At 49.1% G+C, this 22,944-nt stretch overlaps 2 long non-coding RNA genes across 5 annotated transcripts in view; one reads left to right on the top strand and one right to left on the bottom strand.

Moving 5' to 3' along the window:
• Window positions 1-8,107, bottom strand: part of LOC121042788 (uncharacterized) — a 21,340-nt gene extending 13,233 nt beyond the window's left edge. Inside the window, exon 1 of the long non-coding RNA XR_005796445.1 lies at window positions 7,734-8,107. This is a non-coding gene — a long non-coding RNA (uncharacterized LOC121042788). The remainder of the gene's footprint in view (window positions 1-7,733) is intronic.
• LOC121042787 (uncharacterized) lies at window positions 7-22,944 on the top strand. Of its 4 annotated transcripts, XR_005796441.1 has the most exons (7): window positions 7-141; window positions 4,415-4,512; window positions 6,956-7,178; window positions 8,107-8,396; window positions 11,972-12,130; window positions 17,212-17,331; window positions 22,412-22,944. It is a non-coding gene; the product is annotated as an uncharacterized LOC121042787 (long non-coding RNA). The 4 variants fall into 4 exon arrangements; XR_005796442.1 differs by lacking the exon at window positions 7-141 and having other exon boundaries at window positions 749-4,512; window positions 11,972-12,126; XR_005796440.1 differs by lacking the exon at window positions 7-141 and having other exon boundaries at window positions 749-4,512.

Below are 22,944 nucleotides of genomic sequence, written 5' to 3'. Positions count from 1 at the left end.
TGAGGCCAATACTCTTAAGGATAATGGAGCTGTGAGCTGGATGGAGCCTGTGTCCCTGAAGAGATCATGAACAGAGCCACTAGACCCGTCGTTGGCCACCTACTTCTGTACTTTCACAGGAGAGAGAAACAACTATCTTAGGTAAGCCACTATTTGGGGGGACCTTGATTACTCTTGGTTGAATCTACTCTTAACCTGTACAACAGGAAAAACACTTAAGTGATATCATAGTAAGCAATTCAACAACTGTTGGGTAAGCATTATTATTGTTATTTTGCATTAAATAATGGATGAGGAGGCTAAATCACAGTTGACCTGGCATAACAGGGGTTTGAACTACACAGGTCCCCTTGCATGAGGATTTTTTTCAATAAATACAGGGCAGTACTGTAAATGTACTTTCTCTTCCTTATGATTTTCTTAATAACATTTTCCTTTCTCAAGGTTACTTTATTGTAAGAATATGGTTTACAATACACGTGACAGGGGCGCCTGGGTGGCTCAGTCGGTTGGGCGACCGACTTCGGCTCAGGTCACGATCTCGCGGTCCGTGAGTTCGAGCCCCGCGTCGGGCTCTGGGCTGACAGCTCAGAGCCTGGAGCCTGTTTCGGATTCTGTGTCTCCGTCTCTCTGACCCTCCCCCGTTCATGCTCTGTCTCTCTCTGTCCCCAAAATAAATAAACGTTAAAAAAAAAAAAATTTTTTTTTAATTATAAAAAAAAAAAATACAATACACGTGACATAGAAAATAGATGCTAATCGACAGTTTCTATCACAGAGAAGCCTTCTGGCCAACAATAGGCTATTAGTAGCTATGTTTTTAGGGGATCAAAAGTTGTACACGGATTTTTGACTGCACAGGGCGATCAGCACACCTGACCCCCCATTGTTCAAGGGTCAGCTGTAAAAGAGAGCTATGGAAAGCAGAGGAAAGAATTGTATCAGAACGCCAGGTTGAGGCTGGTTATTAAAACTTAGCTCTGAGTTGCCTGGCTGCTTCTACTTTGAAATAAAGAGAAGCCTTCTCAGCCTTTTGAGCAGAGGTTTCCTGTGGTGCAGGGGGTTTTGTAAGGCGGTTGAGTCTTGCACTCCTGGATGGGGAAGAAATAAGTTCATTAAGGAAGCCATTGCAGGAACCCAGGTAGGAAGTGTTAAAGGATGATGGCAGTGGAAAGGGAGTCAGGGAACAGATATGGAAGAGAATTCAAAGGAGCTAAAGAGGACTTGACAAGAAAGAACTATGGGGATAAAGGAAATGCAGATGTCAGATATTACTGAAGCTTCACATCCAAGCAATTATAGTAGTTGCTTCCTTCAGATGTCTGCTACTAAAATGCTGTGTAACAAACAATGCCATAATCTCAGTGCATTACAACAATAGGCATTTACTTATTGCTTATGGGCGTGCAGGGGGCTATGACTCTCCTGGGTGAATGAAACTAGCAAAGTGTGGCTCCAAGCTGCCAGTTGTATTCAGGTCTGTTCCAAGTGTCTCCTCATTCCGAGAGGCTATCCAGGCAACTTCATCTTGTGACAGGTGGCAGAAATGCAAGAGACTAAGCCAAGCCATGAAGGCATATTTAAAACCCCTGCTCACATCACTTCCACTAATTTCTATTAGCCAAAGCAAGTCATGTGGCTAAGTCCAAAGACAATGGGGCACGGAACTATCAGTCAACTCTTCTGGTGCTGGAAGTGTCACATGATGGGAGGAACAAAGACTAAGGACCAATAACCCAATCTGCCATCACAACTAAAATAAGAGTGATACCCCGACATGGAAATTCGCAGTAGGGCATTAGGTTTCTTACCACAAGGCACACCTGGGCTATGACAGACATCTGACCAGCCGATGGGTTTTTTTCCCCCTGCATTTTTCATCTTTCCCTCATCCCCTCACACACTACAGATAGGGTCCTGCTGTCTGTCCTACAGTCACTCCTGAGATCAGCCTTGCAACGGACATTAGTGGCTCGGCCATCATAACAGCTATCAATATTGGACCTGCTACTAGAAATAAAAGACTAGAAGAAAATAGGCCAAGAAGGTATTACTATGGTGGGACTCCTGGCTATTTTAGGTCTTTGCGGATTTTCCAGACCTTCTTCGATGACCGTATACAAATTTTATAATTTCAAGAATTCTTTTAAATGATTTTTGAAAAAAAAATATCTTGTCATCGGCTCAATTCTATTGCCGTCCTTTGCCAGTAAATATCTAAAGAAAAAGTCTATGTGAAGCATTAGCACAGTGCACCTGCCAAGCCAGGCCTTCCTTGTAGGAACACACTCATCAACTAACACAAGGGTAGTCAGTGTCATTCTAATACTAATTTCTCAGACATGGTTTGAGCATTCTCCTCCCCCCCTAAATTTGGGGGCGGTGGGCAGGGAGATTTTTAGATGGAATCCAAAAGAGCCAACAGAGAGTTTCCTTTTTTTTGCCTCTCTTTCTTCCTTTAGTTGCTGTTTTGGCCATCTCAGAACAAAGTCAGGCAGGAAGTCGGCACAAGATACCTACCAGCTATGGACTTTGTCAGTTTTCCAAATGCTCTTCTGCCCCAGGGATGCACAGACCCTCAGGCAAAACCACCCCTGCAAAGAATGCTCTGCTGGGATCACTTCCGCCAGCCAAAGCCCCATTCTCTCAGGCACAGGGGAGCAGGTTTTGACTCAAAGGAGCCCTGGAGCCACTGACATAAACCCTGCTGTGACCTTGCCCCCACCCACCACCCTCTCCTTTCTCATAACTAACCTCCCATAAGACTCCCAGAGCCATTGACCTCCTCTTCCTCACTTCTCCGCAGGCAGCCTGGCTTATTCCTCCCACCTCTCCCTCTAGGGATCCTACCCTATGGGTCATCAACAAACTTCTTGTCAAGTTCAAAGGGCACTGGCCTTTGTACGTGAAATCCTCAACTGTTCATTCTTCAAACTTTTCTTCCCTTGGTTTCTATGAAATCAAGCCTCTCCTAGTTCTCCTGGTCTCTCTCTGAACATTCAAGTTCTTGTTTCTTCCTCCTCGCAGCCTTTGCTTGTTGTCCGTGACGTCTCCCTCCGCCCACCGGTGTTCTCTCCCCCACACCCTCTCGGCACTGATTCTTTCTTAGTGTCAGCCATGATTTCCATGATCTACATGCCGATAACTCCAGCCCAGACGTTTCCCCTCTGACTTCTATTTCCTGGAGGTGCTGGTCCTCACATGGGTGTCGCGAGGGCCTGAGATCCGCCAGGTCCAGGGCTGAATTCATCTCCCCATCAGGGCTCTTTGGCTGCAAGCAACAGGGACTGACCCTGAGTTGCCGGTGCACGGAAGAGACTAATTGGAAGGATTGCAAGATGGTTCCTAGAATCAAGGGAATCACTGGACAGCCTGGCGTCTGGTAGCCTGAACAAGGCCACTGCCCAGATTCAAGCTCCCGGGAGCAAATTTGACACACCCAGCTCAGATCATGGCCCCACTCCTTGGGGTCTGTAATCAAAATAAAGTGGAATGAGAGACGCAAAAGGTCTCAGACAAGACAGCAGCCACCAAGCCTTCCAAGTTTGTTTTTCTTCTGGACCAGAAGGGAGTCTCCCTCTCTCTCTGTCTCTCTCTGTCTCTCCCTCTCTCCCTCTCTCCCCCCTTCCCCCAACTCAGGTATCTCAACACCAGTCAGTCATTACATTCTGAGATTTTTAAAGTAGTTCTCCAAACGATGGCCTTCTCCATCCCTTGGACCTCTGACCTCCTTTGGAGTCTTATGATCTCTTGGCTTGATGACTACTGGTGGCCTCCTAAAAAGTCTCTGCTCCCTCTCTTGTCCACCTCAAGTTTGTCCTCCACGTGATAGCCAGAGTGATCTATCTAAATCCAGAGCTAGCCACGTGACTTCCCTGTTTGAGTTCCTTAACCTAGAGGGTGAGCTATGGGACTGGCAGCCCACATTTCTTGTTACCAAATAAAATTCTGCGGGGACCTGGCCCCTACCCACAACCCCTTTGCTGCAACCTGGTTTTTGTCTGTTTGTCTGTCTGTCTGTTTTTGCTTCTGGCACTCCCTCTTCCTGCGTGGCTTTCTTCTCCCCCTACCACTGTACCCCAACCTGGCCGTTACCAGTTTACCTTTAAAAATCGAATGAGGCTTCACGTCCTCAAGGCTGCCCTCCCTAAGCCTTTCCTGACATTTCATGAGGGGTTGAGGATCCCTCCTGAGTGTTTCCATAATGCCCTGAGCATATCTCTATGATCACCACACACAACCCACTGTTTGAGGAGTATCTATTCAGGTGCCTATCTCTCCTACTATCTACACATTCTTGAAAAGCAGGGATAAGACAAGGCATACATACAGTAGGTGCTTAATAAACGGTGGGGTTTTTTTTTTTGAATGGTCACTGACTTTGGTAAATCATGTAACATCTTCTGGGTTTCAGCTTCCTCACTGCAAAAAGGAGATAGGTCGACCTCTCCCGTGTTGTGCAATTAAGTGAGATGATCTAAATGGAACGCCTTGCATGGTGCCTGGCACGTGGTAAGTACTCAATTAAAAGGCACTTTCCTCACCGCCAAAAGCCCCTTTTCCCTCACCAGTAGAAGAGAAAAGAATGCTTAGTGCCCTCTGCTTAACAGTGCGTTTCCTCAACTGGAGTGTAAGCTGTATGAGAAAATGAGGCCAGGCCTATATTATTAATTGCTAAATCTTGTGCAGGTGGCAGGTGCTCAATCAATATTTTTAGGATAAATGAGTAATCGTTATCTGCTTATCTGACCCTGCATTTGTGCCTTCAATGAACTTAATGTTTTGTTTCCTTTTCCCATTTAAAAAAAACAAAAAAACCCCACCATCTTCAATTTCTTTAGTAGGCACGGTTTCCTGTTGCAAACCAGCCAAGGCTTGGGGAAGAAGAGTCACCCCACCCAGGCCCGCGCCACAGTCCGGGCTTTTGCGAGCCACGCTGTAGCCCTGGGCAGGGTGACTGCAGATGCCCTGGGGAGGGGCACTGACACCCCTTCACCTGCTGACTCGCTTGGAGCACATGCTGGCTCACTGACGCCTACTGGCCCATTTAATACCCCTAACAGTTGTGGGTGGGAGGTACCCTCCTCCCGCTGTATCAGGCAGGCTCCCAGAAGGGACAGGTTAGCGTTCTCAAGCCGGGGAACTGAGAAGAGTTTAATGAAAGGAATTTTGTAAAAGGGTGAGCAGGGTTTAAGGAGTCAGCAGGGAATAGGGTAAGCACCCCAGGGCTGGCGGCGGCAGAGTCCTTATCACCCCCCAAAATAAGAGGAGCAGCCAACCCACAGCATCCCAGGAGGGAGGGAGCCAGGACCATAAATACCCTGGCCTCTGCTTCTGCCTGCAGGGTGGGTGGTGGCGGGGGAGGGGGGGGTGATCCCCGGTGCCAAATGCACCCCGGCCGGTCAGAGGGGTGGGCTTTCCAGGCCACGGGTAGGATGAGAAGAGTCAGGAGTGACCATTGTAACTAGGCTAGCCAGCACTACGTGAGGCAACCCCTGCTGTCTAGCTTTTAACCTGCCCACTCTGCTCCTCTGTCTCTGTGACAGCGGCATGTGACTCCATTTGTCTGGCCTCCCATGCCCACTAATTGTGCTTCCATTGAGACTAGGGCAGACGGCAGCACTCTGGGCTGTTCTGGAAGCTTCCGCGAGGACCCTAAGAGATAGTCATGTCAGCATGGGACAAATGGGGAACTAACTCCCAGATGAGGAAGGAAGGCAGTCCAGTCTTTATAAACACATACACATACCACACACACACACACACACACACACACACACACACCCCATGCTGCTCTGTGAACACGTGCGCGCGCACACACACACACACACACACCCCATGCTACTCTATGAATATACACGTGCACACACACACCCAGGCTGCTTTGTGAACACACCCACATACATACACACACCGCCCCCATGCTGTTCTGTGAACCCCCAGGAAACCACCTGATAACTCAACTCCAGGAGCGTGGAGAATGCATCAGTGGACCCACCCCAGCACAGGCCCCTGTGGCTGTTAAGATCCTGGCTTGGGAATCAGACTCCCCGGGACTTGAATCCTGACTCTACCACCAGCTATGTGAATTTGGGCCTCATTTGTGAAACGGAAACCCTCATACCAGTAGGGGTGTTGTTAGGATTTAAATGCAACAGGCAATTTGCTTTGCACTCATTAAATGTTATCTACAAACCCCATCACGGTCATTTCTGTAGCTTTGCGCTACCGTCACTTTCGACCTAATTGCTGACTCATTCCAACTTTCAGAACCCTTTAAGAATGAATACTTCGACAACTAAGGAAAAGGATGATGATATCTGGTAGGGAATTTTCAAGCATGACTGTGACACAAACCCAGTGGGCCTGGCCACGCAAATATTACCGTGCCTCTTTTAAAGATGGAGAGAGCAACTAGCATCCAAGGAGACTGAGTGACTGGTTCAAGGTCACACAGGCAGTAACTGGCTGAGTCAGGGGCATCCCACTAAGGAGGCAGCACCTGCCAGCCGGCCTCCGCGGAGGCAGGTCTTCGCCCCCCAGAAGGGGCCGCCCTGCGCTCCCACGTTGGCTGTGGGAGGCCGGATCACTTAACAATATGTGTTTCCCCAAACTGTCATTATGTCCTTGTCGGCAACAAGGAATATGTGAGCCACTTCCTCCAGCTGTGCCTGTGAGCAGGGGAGTGGCGAGGGCCCGCGGTCGGGTTGGCCTGTCCTCTGCGCACCGCCCTGCGGTCCTCCAGGCCCCAGACCGCCTCTCGGGGCTTCTGGCTGCCGGCAGCGTGTCGGCTTCCCCAGGGCTGTCGCTGTGGTCAGGGACAGTGAGAGGAACCTGGCCCAAGGCTCCGCGTACTGGAGGTGGACGCCTGACAGCGAGAAGCCCGTGTCTGAAAGCACGGCGTGCATCAGCATCCTCTCCTTCAGAGAGAGCTATTTTTGTCTTTCATCTCCAGAAACCGCGTTCCAAGATCAGGGAGGCAAGTGTCAGAAGGAGAAAACGGCCAGCGTCTCGAGCTCAGAAGAGAACAAGCCCCTGCTATTTCCTCCACGACGACGGCAACAGTTGCCCCGGCCGCGACGGAGCTGGCTTCCCCTGCCCTTGGGTACCACACGACGTCCCGCACCCCCGTCATCTTTCTGTGGGATTTCTCTCCACACGCTCCACGGAGGAGCCGGGTTCGTTGCCATGGTTACTAGCAAGTCACGTGGCAGCCTGGCTACCTAGCGGTGTAGGAGAACAGTGGGAGCCGAGGAGCGGGGTGGGGGGGGTGGGGGGGGAGGGGGGAAGCATCCCTCCCCCACATCGGTGGCTTTTTCTTAGCCGACCCGCACGGCCCCAGAAGTCTTCCTCATTTCTGACCTGCCCAGCTCTGGGGTGAAGGGCCAGCCTTTCTTTGAGCAGCAGTATTTCCCTTTCATAATGGGATCAGCACAAGCCTCCTTCAAGGGCTTCTCCTTCTGGTCCAGGAGCCCCTCTGCCCCTCCCCAACGCCTCCTTTCCCTGACTCCTCACTCACACACACACACACACACACACACACACACACACACACGGGTGCTGTAATTAAATAGCTGTGTTGAGTGGGAACGGGTGGAGCATGCAGCCTACACCCCTTGAATAAGCTCTTTTTAAAAAAATCTGAGGATGGCATGAGTCAGGGAATTTCGAAGCCGTGATACAATCAGGACAGCGATGCCTCCAGGGGGTGGTGGCAGGGAGCATGGACTCACCCGGATCGTCCACATACCAGGCAGTGTCTGCTTTCCCAGCCACGGCCGTGAAGGGGGTCCGCAGAGCCTCAGACTTGGAGTCATGAAAGTGGGTATATTCCGCCAGTCTCTGCCGTGGCGGGGCAGTCCTGGCGCCTGGCCATTGCCTTCCGGGCCAGAGGAGGTCTGGGGCCTGGAGGAAGCTCTCCAAAAACAAAGCTCTCTGCCTCCTCCCCCCACCCCCTCCTTCCCCACAGAACCAGGCCACGTTAGCAAGTTAGCGCGAGCCCGTGCTCTGAGAAGTTGGTCAGTGAGTGGGTGCACCTTAGCAACAGCACGGGCTGCGAGCTCACGTCTTTCTTTCCCTGACGGTCACGGTTGCCTACTTCTTTAGGTTCAGGTTACATCGCATCTTGTCAATTCCACCAGACTGGCTGGCGTGCTTTCTTTCCCCGAGGCAAAAACAAAGTCTAGATGATGGAAACAGACCCGGAAGAGTCGGCAGGCAGCAAAAGGCAAGGCCTGGGAGGGATGCTGGCCCAACCGTGCTAGGTTGGTTCCGAGGACTCGCTTCGGGACCCCTGCCTCAAAGAGCAAAGCGTATTCTGGGAGAAGAAGCAGACAGCTTCCCGCACGTCACTAACCTTACGGAGCACCGCAGGGCAAAGACCGAGGAGACCAAAAGTAAGGGGGCAGGGATGCAGCCCAAAGGGGTGTGAGACTCTATCCAATGGGGTACAAAATGCAGAACTTTTTTTTTTTTTTTGAATCTGCTTTGGTACATGTATCATAACGTACATAATTGTGTCCAGTAGGATCAGTTTGGGCTGAGATTAAGAAAGAAGAGCATAGCCAAAACGACAGGAGCTTCAGCAGGAGACAAGTTAATTTGCCCCTCAGGTAAATGGACTCCGGAGGCAGGCCGCTCGGCTGGTGAGCTGTCTTTCCTGGTTGCTCCAACATTCTCAACAGGCAGCTGCCACTTCACTATCCAAGGCTGTTGCTCATGGCCAAGCCGTCCTGTTCACGTTCTAGGCGGCAAGGAGAAAGAAAGGAAGAATCACATGTGCCTCCCGTGAGGACACTTCCTGGAAACTGTACTGTCCGCATTTAGCATTTACCTAGCATTTTGTCACATGACTTTGCGAGCTGCAAAGGATCCTACGAAACGTCATCTATTAGGGAATGCTAAACGTGCCTATCGGGGAATGCTATTGAAGGAAGCATGGACAGTGGGGTGCCACCCGCACGCGTGTATACTTACAAAAAGTAAATGCACCTGTTAGGGGCATAATCAAAACTGTGGCCTTTAGGGTACAGTTCAAAGACCACTGCTATGGATTATATACCCTAGAAGTACATATAACTGATTGAAGGAAGGAGTGAGGGATTTTTTTTTCCCCACCACCTTGCATCCATCCATCCTTCTCCTGGTAAAGGGGTAAGGTGAGTTTTGTGTGTGGGCTCATCTCTCCCCCATTCTCAGCCATGCCGTTGTGAGGGGACCCTAATTCGCCTTGGCTCACCAACTTCTCCCACACCCTTGGCCAATAGGATTGGTGCGGGTTGCTGAGAGTCAGGTCCAAGATTTACATTCAGCTCCTAGAAGGGGCACAGTGGACATAAAGCTCTCAGCCCATGAAGTCTGGAGCCACCCAAACCCCCCTACCACCCGGATAGGAGAGCACAGCCCTCATCTAGAGGAGAGGGGAGAAGCCACACCGAAAGGACCAGGTCTTGGCGACCCCGTTTTAGTTCCGTATCAAACTGCATCGAAACACAGCATCACTTGTGGTGAGAAGCCGTATTGGACCAGGTGCATGAGGTCAACCCCTACAACTGGCAGAGTAACCAGGTGGAAAGAGCCTGGGACAGGTGACTTCCTGGAGCAGAGCCATAGTCTCTGGCTGGATGTTGATGTGAAAGAGAAGTCAATTTCCATCTTGTTAAAGCGATTGTTTACGTAAGAGTCATTGTTTTAGTGGCTAGACTATAACCTAACGGGTACACATGTATTATTTCATTTAATTTCTTTTTAATGATCTTATTTCATTGCCCAAGGTCTTACAAGCAAGTGGGTGCAGGGCAAGAATTTGGGCCCAGGACTGGCTGACTCAGTATTCTCTGCTCTTGCGGGCCCTCGGCTAACTCTCTTCCCTCCATGCTGGGTGGGGTCACACCTTTTACTCTGTGCTGTCGTGTCTCTTTGCATGTGGCCGCTTTGGAGCCAGAAGCTATGCGGTTCCCACTTGCATTGCCCCGGTCAGGCTGGGCCCTGGTGCTCCATAGCTGTTGATCCAATAAATAATAAATGGTGTTACTGAACTTCAGAACAGATCTAGCAGGCTGTTAGAGGATCAAATGAGATCATATTTGAGAAGAGGTTTTGAAAACTACACAGCGGTTATAGTTAGCCCTTTTGTTAGGAAATCCCCCGTATTAGGGGCAGGAATGTGGCTGTTTCTGGCTCTGCCTTTTGGTGCCTTCCTCTGAGAGACAGGCCTTGGGGTCGTGTTACTCTTAAGAGTCAGAGGGCACCTTTGAGACCACTCAGATGCACCTCCTGGTGCCCTCCCACCCCTCACCCCCACATCAGGTGCACTTGTCCTCCTTGATGGCTTCACCAAGGGGTCAATTGGTCAGTGACCCTCCCAACAGCTGGGCACCATGGGCAAAATATGACTCGACAGTGTAGGTTTGGGGACAAGTTCCGTTCCGCTCCCCAAATAGATCCATGAGTTCTCTCCTTTTTGCCTCTGCACGTGCGCTTTCCTCCCCAATAGTCCGAAATCCTCTTTCTTTCTTTTTTGTTTTTTTTTTTTTAAGTTTATTTATTTATTTTGAGAGAGAGTGCAGGAGGGGCAGAGAGAGAGGGGGAGACGGAGAATCCCAAGCAGGCTCCACACCGTCAGTGCAGAGCCCGACACGGGGCTCCAACTCATGAATTGTACGATCACGACCCGAGCCAAAATCTTCTGAGCCATCCAGACACCCCCGGAGTCCTCTTTCAAGTTCAGGTTCAAAGTCACCTGCCCTGTAGAAGTCTTCCAAGTTTGGCAGGGGCATTTAGGTGGTCTCCTCTCTTTCTTGCTGTGTCATTTTGTACTTAACTCTATCATAAGACATATCAAATTACATTTTTATTTGTGCTTTTTTATAAACCCACTTCCTCACCCCTCCAAACTATCACCATCACCCTTCTTACATGAGATTTTCAAGGACAGACTTGTCTTACTCTCTTGATTCTCCAGCACCTACCTCAGTACCTGGCACCTGTTGATAATTTAATGAACGCTATTGAAGGGATGAGTGAGTAAACACGTGAGCAGGGGCTGAAAACTTGGTCCCTGGCGTGAGACAAACTCATGTCCAAATCCCCTTGACGAATCATACTCATTCACTCATACATGCTACTCATCCACTCATTCAAATTTTTAGTGAGTACGTATTATATTCCAGCCACCCTGCTCGACATTACCATAGGGCGATCGGGAGGGATGGGGTCTCTGCCTCACAAGCTTATATCTGAGGGAATGGTAGAGACTAAAAAGAAAAAAGCCCATCAGTAAGTCAACAAGTCTCTAATATGTCCTCCGAAGGCAATGAACGGGGGGAGTGTGACAGTGGACCTGAAGTTGGGGTGGACTACTTTGAGTGACGAGCGGGCAGGGAAAGCCTTGCTCGGAGCATCCGAGTGAGTCCCGAAGAGTAGGAATGAGATGGCCTTTTGGAGGGCCAGGGGGAAAATGAGGAACAGCCACCAACAGAAAAAAGGTTCTCTCTCTAAGGCTTAGTTTCCTCATCTGGACAGTGAGATAATAATAGCATCCGCTACATGGTTTTTGAGAAGCTTAAGTGCATTGAAACACAGCATCCAGCCAGGCACACAGGAAGCACTCTATATGTTTTAACTCTTATTGTCAGTTATGGGTCATGCGACAGAAAGGAAACGAGGGTGAGGCCATGTGGCCCTCTGTAATTGCCACTTCCTTTTCCAAGGTTCCAAGCCATCTGTTAAATCACCCACGTAAGAATGTTCCTGGGGAATTAGAAAAAAAAAAAAAAAAAAAAAAAAAAAAAAAGAATGTTCCCGGGCACCAACGTCCATCTCTCTGGTCTACGGTCTCTAGAACCTCTTTCAAATGCGTGTACATTCCTCAGGTTGGCAGAGAAAATAAACCAAATGGAAACTTGTCTGTGAAAGCCCTAAACGAAGGTACTTATTGCTACTGTGTTCTTTCTCTGTCCTTTCCCCATAGTCTCTGGACACCCCATGTTCTGGCTGGCGGCACACCATCTGGTTAGCCAAGGACCTTCTTAAGCCAGGCCCCTGAAACTGAGCGTGGAACTTCCAGCAAGCTCTGGCCAAGCCGGGACCTGGCCTGAGGCCTGCAGACCCAGCACAGCCTCACACGTAGGTAATAAGTTAGTAGCAGAGGCAAGTGTCTTGCCTCCCCCTTAGAACAACCAGATTCACCTCCAGCCTCCTAAGTTCTAGCAGGTGAGACAAGTTTTGCCCTGTGACTCCACAACCATGGCCGTCTCTCAAGGAATTTCAAGACACTCACAAGGCTAGTCTTCCCTACTGGGCAGACGGGAGGCTCTTGGCGTTTGTAACAGCAGCAAAGAGAAGCATTCTCGGAATCTCAGAGGCAAAAGACGTCCCTGCAGTTCAAATTTTTCTGAACCCGTGGTTTCTCTGATGAGGGGTGCGTGCATGTGTGTGTGTCGTGTATGCACGCACATACGTGTGCGTGCAAGAGAGGCCAAAGAGTGCTGGCTCCATGCTCTAAAGCCACTGACTCTTGTAGATATGGTTATTTCACGTATACATGTTTTCAAGGCTGCCCTTAAATGGTAACATCAGCAGAAAGATGCCAAAGAGTGTGGCGGTACACGGGCTTAATTACAGGGACCTTTGTCCAACGAACATGCCAATAATTTGCCTGGCTGAATGATTCAGCAGTAATCCTGCCAGGTTCCCAAAAAAAGCCCATATCTGGGATGACGTAATGTCTCTCCAGCCCGATGCAGCCATCTCCCCACACCCACCGTCACACATTTACCGTCTCTTCTTAGGAGCCACATTTCCATCTGTGAGCTCTTCACTTGCCATCTGCATTGTGACAAATCTGTATTTTATTATTTAAATGGTATTACAATGTACAGTGTTGCTAATCTAGCCCTTCATGTTTAGAAAGGCAGTAGAAAAATGAAAACCGAAAAAAATCCTAGCCCCTGGGGAGTTCTATGTCGGCAACTCATGCCTGCAGAATGCCTCCCAGTATCTCAGGTTGGATATTTGATCTGTGCATCCCATGAATATTTATACTTTGGGGCAAAGTGATTGGTTTAATTTGTCACTGGAAATTGAGGTGACAGTCTCGATTTGCGAAGCGGTACACGTGGCAGGGACTGTGAAGGGAAAGAGACTCTGGTCCTACCCCAATGCACTCTGTATGGAGCTGGAAGACACTTTTGCTTGCCTACCTCAGATCCGTCAATCTCCCCCTTCGTCCTGACCGGACAGGTGCTCGGGGAAGGTGTTCTTCTCCTCATCTAAACTAATTTTGGTTTTCCTTGCCACTCCCGGCTAGACACTGCATTCATTTTATTTCAGTTTATTTCAACGAGGAATTAAAGGAGTCCTGCTGCGCGTGATGCAGGGAAGGTGGTTCTGAGAAAGATTTCTTTCCTGATAAAAAAAAGATCCAAAGAATAAGTAGCTCCCTTTTTTGACCTCTGGATGTTGTTATGATGCAAGGAACTCCTGCAGCCATCCTGCAGACGTGAGGGGAGGTAGCTGGAAGGATGACAGAGATGGCGAAAATCTGAGTCCTCGATTGTTGATAAGTCGATGATAAACCAACCCAGAGCTGCCTCCACTTTTAGACATCTCATTATATAAGATAATAAATCCTTTGTTATTTAAATTTTTTTTTCAACGTTTATTTATTTTTGGGACAGAGAGAGACAGAGCATGAACGGGGGAGGGGCAGAGAGAGAGGGAGACACAGAATCGGAAGCAGGCTCCAGGCTCCGAGCCATCAGCCCAGAGCCTGACGCGGGGCTCGAACTCACGGACCGCGAGATCATGACCTGGCTGAAGTCGGACGCTTAACCGACTGCGCCACCCAGGCGCCCCAATCCTTTGTTATTTAAACTGGTTGGTTCAAGGCTTTCTGTTCCATAGAAGCTGAAAATGTCTTAACTATGTGAGGCAGTGACTTTCAAGCTTTTTGGTCATAAACCAAAGTGAGAAATATGTTTATGTGTAATGCACTCTAAAATGTTCCATTTTTTTTTCTACTTAATCTTTAAAAATTCAGGTCATGACCCAACACAGTGATTTCAAAACTCACTAGTGGGTCATGATCCACATTTCTGAGAACATTACAGTCACAGGGCACATAAGCTAGTGTGATATAATGAAAGCATAATGTGGTTAAGTGTCATAAAAGACATACTAACACAGTGCTGATCACTTTGAACTTGGGGAAACAGGGAAGCTTTCGCAGGAGGGCTAGACCTTGAAAAATACCTATGGTTGGGGGTTCAAGGAATGACATGAGAAAAGACGAGATGGTGAGAAGGGCAGACACCCTCCAGCACCAGTGTGTAAATGTGGGCAGAGGTTGATGTATGTGATTTGGAGAGTAGTGAGAAGTAAGGTCTGATTTTAGTTAGAGAATGTGCAGCCTTGAATGGCAAGCAGGTGAGAGGCCGGATGAAGGCGTTCAGAAAGGGCCAGGACTAAGGAAGTCTAAAATGCTGGCAGTTGCAGCCTGGGTTGGGTCTGTGTCATAGCAGAAGCTCAAACTGGTGGCATTTAAAGCTTGAGGCAAGTGACAAGGGCCTCCGCTCTGGGAGGTGAGCCCCTGCTCTGTCCCTTCATTCTGCCTATACTCACTAAAAACCCATCTTACGTGCTCTGCCTGTGAGCTGCTTTCGGCGATGGGCAAACAGCGAGCTGGCCTTTCTAAGAATTCAGCCTGGCATCCCCCACGTGAAACCGACAGTGCCGATATTGTGATTCTTCTAAAGAAAACCAACAGGGTGAGAAAGAGTGGCCGGTTTTCCATTTCAGAAAGGCCAGCAACCCCCAACTTCTCATTGTTCTTCTTGCGCCCACCTACTTGCCTTCTCATGAGTTCGTTCACATTTTGTTAGATCTCGCCCCAGAAGTTGGGCTGAGCCTTGCTACTTGGCACCTCTAGTGGGAAAAAAAAAAAAAAAAAATCAGTGGAGGAGGATTTGAAATTGTTGGTTAAATTGGATGTTTGTGCTATCTGTGGATTTTAATTACCCATGTCATTCCTTCTCTACTCTCTCCCTGAAAATCAAGAGTTGATTCTCATGATGGAAATTAATCAGAACTAGTCTGTGACTTCTCTTTTATTATACCCACAGACCTAAGGGATGGGCAAATTGGAGAGGAATTTTACCAGAAACCCAAATACTGGAGAATAGAACCAGATTATAATAAATCTAAAGCAGAGGCAAGTTTATTCTTATCCTCCCCCTTTAAATTAGCGACTGTTTTTTAATGTGTAAATCGAAATGATCAGATTTCTGGAGCCTTGTTTCTGCCTTGACATTTAACACTGTTCGTGATTTGGGCAAAGGTCCCTACATTTCTGCCCCGACTGGCTCCAGACAGAAAATCACAAATATCCTTTGGGAGCACAAAGCAAGTTCATTGCTTCATTTGGAGTGAAGGACATTTCCACGATGAAAAGCACCAGCTTAACCGCATTTGACCCCAGAGCATATGAAATTAAGTGATGAGTTAGCATGATTACATTGGTTAATTATCTCATCAATATCTTCTTCAAGTGGTTTATTCGGGCTTTTCTTCGTAGAACTTTTCAACGCCTCATGTGTTGGAACTTCAGAATGGAGTTCACACAGTGAATAAGTGTGTCAAGGAAAGAGTAGAGAGGTGGGTGCTTTCTTCTCAAGTCCAGAGCCACACTATCCATTTCTTCCCAGTCCTGCTTGTGCTCCTGGCTTTCCTGCTTGGGTGCTGACACCCCCCATCTTCCAGGGACCTAGTCCCTTTGTGTCATCCCCAGTGCTGCCGCTCCTCACTGCCACATGCAGCTGATCACCAGATTCTTGAACTTGAACTTGTCTGCCTCCCCTCTGTTTCCGCTGCTCTCACACTGAATTCAAGGGCTCAGCGCTGCAATCTGCACTGAACGACTGGGCCAGCTTCTTGGAGTGGCCTTTCTGCTCCATTCCTCTCCCGTCTCAGTCAACCCCTTACTTGGCTACTGGAGTGACGTCCTAAATCCCAGCTTCAAACCGGCCACTCACTCCCTTGCACCACGTTCCTCAGTGACTCCCCATCCAAATCCAAACTTATTAACACAACATTCAAGACCCTTCAATACTGAGCCCCAGCGCCTCATCGCAGGGTTTTCTCCCACGATGCCTGGTTCACGGACCAGAGTGAAGGGTAGGGTAGAACCTCCTTGTATGTCATCGTGAAGAATTGATCATATTGTATTACAATTCCTCAGAGTCTGAAACACCTTCTAGACTCTAACCTTCAAGAGGGCAGGGGCTGGGTTTTCACTATCAGTGTCTACCATTGTGCCAGGCACATGATCTGTATACAATAAATATTAGTTGAATGAATGCAGATGTAATAAATACCTCAGAGTTTCTCGTTTGAAATGGAATTTGCTTACCAATACCTAATATAGCCTTTTAACTTTCTACTAACATACGTATTCAGGATGCACAAAACAGTAAGCGTTCATAATCCCACCATAAGTTAAGACAATTGGAAAATCCACTGCCTGAATTTGGAGGAAATTTAGGGTAATTCTAAGTCTTATACGGCCGACTTGAGACTCAAAGTCGGGCACAGGACCTACTCCATGACGTCAAGCAATGTAGGCCTATAATGCCAAAGAAGGAAGCTGGACATTTTATTTCTCTCTAGATTTTTGTCCTTTGGCCTAGAGGCCTAAGGTCTGGCTTGCCCAAAACGTCAAGAATCCATTCTTCAATTACTCAGGTTCTTTGCTTCAAGACAGAACTTCATTCTTTTCTTCCCAAGCTTACTAACAGTAAGCTCTCGCTTTCTGCATTTATTTAGACACTGCAAGTCCCAGTTTAATAAATATATTCCCAGAAAACAGTAAGTGGAAAGTTGTGTACATGTATACGTGATGGCAGCGGGTGGGTGGGCATAGTTTATGGCAGTTGTGCCCTGGGAGAGTGTAGTCCAGCACATGGGGTACCTTTGGGGATGACAGATACAGGAGGAGTTCTGGTAACAGTACATCCTGGGGACTATGGTTGTATATGTGTGTGTGTGTGTGTGTGTGTGCGCGCGCACACATTTCATGTATTCAGAATGTCGACAAACCAGATACTAGATGCAGGAGAACATTCTGACTCAACCTTACGAAGCGGGACTAAAGGAGTAACTACTTTCTGGATATTAGAAATTGCACCTAGCTGTGCACATTATACTCTCTTTCAGTTGAAGACCCGAGGAATGGATTCCACCAACATCCAGATGGGCAGTGAGGGGTGCCAAGAGGAAGCCACACTGCATCTTTTGGCAATCAGTAGACCCGGACAGATCACTCTTCGTTGCAGGGTAAGTTCTAGAATACTTCATATAAAGGAAACGCACCATTATCCTGAAATCTCGAGGAAGGGCAAAGTATTTCTGAAAACAATGTACTGCGGGAACCAGAAGAGAATTTTAGAAAACTGTGTTTGCATCTTTGTGAGGACAGAAGAGGCCATGGCCTTTTAAAGCAGAAGTTGATGAGGAAAGAGCAGGTTTAAGCGACATGAGGACAAAGTTAAACCAAGGACCACCGTGGGAAGGCTGAAAACGCAAGGTCACATGGTGAATGTGACGAGAGCAAAGTTAGCAGTGGTCAGAGAGCACCTACTGGTTCCTGCCGTTACCGAGGGAGAAACAAAGGCAAGCTGAAGAGATGCAATGAGCAGAGGCTTCTCTCAAAGCTCCAGTTACCAGGTCACCATATCCACGAAGCTTTGCCCAACAGCTATGTGTTCAGTAACGCGTTGAGTGCCTCCTAGGTGGTAACAGCCTGGGTGCTATAGGCCATGATAAGATGGTGGTCAGATGGACACAGTGCTCGCCTTCCTCAGGGGTCCCTTCTGCACCTTTGGCCTGGTCCATCTTTGGCACCTTTAACATTCCATTGTTTGGGACCGCAGACATAGCCGCCCCCCTCCCCCAGGAAGGACACTCTCAAGGACAGGATTTCTCCAACAACAGCAGCTCAGAATCAAGCCCTCGAGAATCCTCTGGTGTTGGCTTTCTGACCACACCCCCTAAGGCCTCCCGGGAGTCCAAAGTCCACTGTTATTGCGGATCTGGAATTACCTGGTATTTCCTATGCACGTTTATTTTCCTTGTGGACATTTATTCAAAAATGATCTCTAATAACTTACTTTAATAGCCTTTTCCCTGACTTTAAAGGCAACACAAACCCCTTTGATATATAAAAAAGCACAAAGAAACAAAAGGTGTCCTCTATAAGCGGTAGCTGCTGAGGCCCACCCCACTCCATTTTGACCTCAGCCGCACCGATCCTGAGCGCTCGGAACAGTGCTTGACATGGAATAGACACTCAGTAATCAGTATGTGTCAAATGGACGGTCAAGAGCAAGTCCCATGGTCGCCATGCTGGGCCGCACATCAGGCTGAGGGAAGGCGCTGTCCTGGTAATCGCAAGCACCCCTCAGCCACGCTTTCTGGCCTCACGGTGGTGGCTGCTGCAGCCCCGGGGAGCTAGAACCATATCTCCACTCTCAGGACTGCCAGCACCCCTGGGCCTGTGGCCCCCAGGCACCTTGTATAGCTGGAGTGGTCCTAGGCCCTCAGGTCTGTGGGGAACATAAACCATCTTCGAGCTTAAGGGTCCTGGTTTTCCAGGGGCACCTGGGTGGCTCAGTCAGTTGGGCGTCAGATCTCAGCTCAGGTCATGATCTCACGGTTTGTGAGTTCCAGCCCCACGTCGGGCTCTGTGCTGACAGCTCGGAGCCCGGAGCCTGCTTCGGATTCTGTGTCTCCCTCTCTCTCTGTACCTCCCCAACTCCACTTTGTCTCTCTCTCTCAAAAATAAGTAAACATTAAAAAAAAATTAAAAAACAAAGAGTCCTGGTTTTCTGGAGTTCTCCATGCATGATGCTGAACCCTGCACCCTTTAGAAATGGAAAGAAAGGACCCCTCCCCCACTGTCTTTTCTCATAAAGGTGGAAAGCTGATGGCCTTACCGACCTATGACTTGGGTTCATGAAATTTTTAATGCTTTTAATATTTCTTTAAGTTTACTTATTTTTGAGAGAGAGAGTGTGTGAGTGAGCAGAGGAGGGTCAGGGAGAGAGAGAGAGAGAGAGAGAGAGAGAGAGAGAGAGAGAGAGAGAGAGAGAGAGAGAGAATCTCAAGCAGGCTCCAAGCTGTCAGCACAGAGCCTGATGCAGGGCTGGAACCCACAAATCATGAGATCATGACCTGAGCTGAAATTGAGTCGGGTGCTTAACCGAGTGAGCCGCCCAGATACCCCAGATGCTTTTAATATTTTGATTGGTTTTCATGTGTTGGTGCTTGTTTTAAATGCTCTCCCACCGCCCGCTTAACTGTGGTTTCGCCTGAGGAGCTTGCTCTGTTTCACTTGTTTAAAAATTAATTAATCAATGAATTTTTGAGAGAGAGAGGGAGAGGGAGACACAGAATCCGAAGCAGGCTCCAGGCTCCAGGCTCCGAGCCGTCAGCACAGAGCCCAACACGGGGCTGAAACCCACAAGTGGTGAGATCATGACTTGAGCCGAAGTAAGATGCTTAACCAACTGGGCCGCCCAGGTGCCCTTCTGCTTCACTTTTTAAGGTGCAAAAGCAGAATGATTTATTTGGAAGGAACCTGAGCAGGAAGTCCTGCCCACAGCAGGACACAAACCCCTCGGCCTTCCTGTCTCCTCAGTGAGTACAGCGGGACTTCCCTGATGGCACCTCTGAGTGGGAGCTTGTGTGAGGTTGGCTCCCTCTCCTACCCCCAGGGAAGGACTGGGCTCAGAGACTGCACCCTGATGTTGGGAGAGAAGTCTAAAGCTGTGAGGGACACACAGGTACCCAGTGGAAGCCCCACCACGGGGAGGGACTCGTGGAAAGGTAGGTAGCTGTCTCCGTGGCCCCCAATCCCAGCCCCCAAACAGGGTGGCTCCCTTTACTTGGCTCTTCCGCGCTAGGCCCCGTGTGACGTTTCATTAGCTTACAGGTTGCACAGCCAGCACAAGCTAGGAAGCCACCCAGAAAGGCGTTCAAGGTGACAGTGCCCAGCAGCGGGCTTATTCCCCCTGCCCCACACCGCCCTCCCCCCGCCCCCCCGCCAGCATTGCCAATCCCAGAATGCCACTTTGTCACCACACCCAGAACCCATCAGTTTGGCAGCCCTGGACTGATGTAACCAAACTCCTAGGAAATGATGCATCAGTCAGATTGTCAGTGTATCTGTCCTGACCAAGGGTGCTCCTTTTCGGGGACCCTAGTCACCAGCATGGGGAGCCACCCCCTGCCAATTCTTCCCAGTATCCAAGCAGCCAGGAGGCCACATCGGTCATCAGGGGGTTGCTGGGTGACGCTGGAGTAGAGGGCAGGACAAGTAGGTTTGGTCAGTGGGACAGCGTTCTTCCTGCTCCGCGGCCCAGCCCCACTTCTTTCTTCCCAAAGGAACCTCGCTTTGTCCAGGTTCCACCCTCCTCTGTGGAGGCCCGGGTGTCAAGGAGGAGAGTCCCATGCTTGGTGCCACAGGTGCATCTTGACCGCTCTGAATAGCGGCTCTCATTCTGTTAGATCCAACAACCCTCTTTTTACGGCAAATGTTTTTACGGCTTCCTCTGTACTACACGGAAATGAAATCTATAGAGAATACAGTCTATCTATACGTATAACTTCCAAAAATTCACTAACCATATTACAAAGTGTTATGCCTTAAATGTGTCCCCCCCAAATTCATAGGTTGAAGTCCTAACCCCAAATGTGATGGTGTTAGGAGGTGGGGCCTTGGGGAGGTAATTGGCCGTGAGGGTGGAGCTCTCTGGGATGGGATTAGTGCCCCTCGAAAAGACCCCCGAGAGTTCACTGTCCCTCTGCATTATAAGGGTACAAAGAAAAAATGACCATCCACCCTCATCAGAACCTGATCATGCTGCCTCCCGAATCTTGGATTTCTAGTCTCCAGAACCGGGAGAAATCAGTTTCTCTTGTTGATAAGCCAACTGCCTGATCTAAGTTGCCAAGTAGAATTTAAAAGGAAAATAATTGGAGCTGGGGGTGCCTGGGTGGTTCAGTCAGTTGAGCGTCCGACTCTCGATTTTGGCTCAGGTCATGATTTCACAGTTTGTGGGATCGAGCCCAGTGTTGGGCTCTGGGCTGACAGCATGCAGCCTGCTTGGGATTCACTCTCTCTCTCTCTCTCTCTCTCTCTCTCTCTCCCTCTCTCCCTCTACCCCTCCCCCATTCACTCTGGCACTCTCTCAAAGTAAATAAATACATTTTAAAAAATCAAGAAAGAAAAGGAGAATAATCGGGCCACCTGGGTGGCTCTGTTGGTGAAGCGTCTGACTCTTGATTTCAGCTCAGGTCGTGATCTCACGGCTCGTGAGATTGGGCCCCGAGACCGGCAGTGCGCTAACAGCTCAGAGCCCGCTTGGGATTCTCTCTTTCCCTCTCTTCCTGCTTCTCTCCCTCCCTCCCAAAATACATTAACAAGCACTTAAAAAAAATAAGAGGAAAATAATTGAGAATACAATAGGACGTATGTCAACATGCAAGTGCTGGGCAGGACCACGCTAGAAGAAATGCATAACGACGTTCCAGGTGCTAGGGTCCCTCCCCAGAATCCTTCTGGGCTGGCAGCTCCCCGTGCAGGCCCACACAGGCTTGTTGTAGTGGAGACTCGAATTCCATGAATGGCGTTGGCATTGCTCATGTGATTTTTCTAAGGCAGCGAACGACTCCTGGAAAAGTTCTGAACAAAACCGAGCACGGTGTTCCTTTGACGTACGTGGTCGTTGCTCTCCTGGAAAATACGAGGTATTTTTAAAATGCTTTGGGTGCATAGATAAAAGAGAAGTAGGTTTTAGCTCAGATGATTTTGAGCAGGTTGGCCCCCCCCCCCCCCCAGCGGGGGAACGTTCAATGAGATGTTCAGAAATCACGTAGCTCACAAGCATGGGCTTGTCTCACACACTGCAGGGAGTTCACCACCCCTGGCCTTTCCGGCTCGACGCGCTAATGGTCATGGCCCTCCCTGAATCCTCCTGACCACCGAAAATGCACCCCTCCCGGCTGCTTCAGCACCCTGGCTGAGAGCCGCAGACCCAGCACGTCCTGATGCCCCCTCCATTCCCCTTCCCCGTGACGAAGCGGGAGACGAATTCGACTGGAGGCCTCTGGCGCGAGGTGTTTCTGCCCAATGAAAAGAGACAGCGGAGCCCAAGTAGCAGATCTCGCTGCCCGCGAGAATGCCAAGGTCCAGGCCAGGCTCAGGAAATAAAAAGGAAGGTTTGGAATCATGGAGAAGATGACTCCAATATGCTCTAGGAGGAGTCTGATACTCACTCTTCCTATGGGCAAAGGTGCTTTTTTAAAGGAGTCTGATCTTAAAAAGCTACTTCCTCTTTCCACCCATTTACCATAGTTCAACAGGCAAGTTACGGGCTGAGGAGACGATGTCTGTGGGCCTGCAACCATCGGCGAGTTTGAGGATGGCCGGCCTGAGGAAGAGGCCACCACGGCGAGCGGAGGGGACAGGTGGCGAGAACTGGGGTGTCCGGTGGCTCAGAATGAGCCCCTCCGTCAGCCAACCTCCATTCTACCCCATCTCCGTTCCTTCGATATGTTAAATAATTGTGCAAGCCGGTGCAGTTGGGCCTTTTCTCTTACGACAACCAAAAGCGTCTTCCTGATAAGTGTTCATATTCTGGCTGTTGGGAGGTCCCCTTTCTGGGCTTTATGTAGAGAATTTGCCCCCTTTCTTGGTTCTACCTTGAAGTGTGGTGGTTAAGGAAGTCTCTGGGTTCACATTCCACCTCTGTTTTTATAGGCTGTGTCCATTTAGGCAAATCACTTCATCTTTTGAGGTCTCATGTCCTCATCTGTCAAATGGGGGCCATAATAGTTTTCTGACTCTGGGGACATGGGGATTAAATTAAATGAGTTAATGTAAGAGAA

Source organism: Herpailurus yagouaroundi, unplaced genomic scaffold (assembly GCF_014898765.1).
Source record: "Herpailurus yagouaroundi ecotype Mexico unplaced genomic scaffold, PumYag 186, whole genome shotgun sequence".
NCBI lineage: Eukaryota > Metazoa > Chordata > Mammalia > Carnivora > Felidae > Herpailurus > Herpailurus yagouaroundi.
The sequence above is the reverse complement of the archived record's forward strand: the minus strand, read 5'-3'. Positions and strand labels throughout refer to the sequence as shown.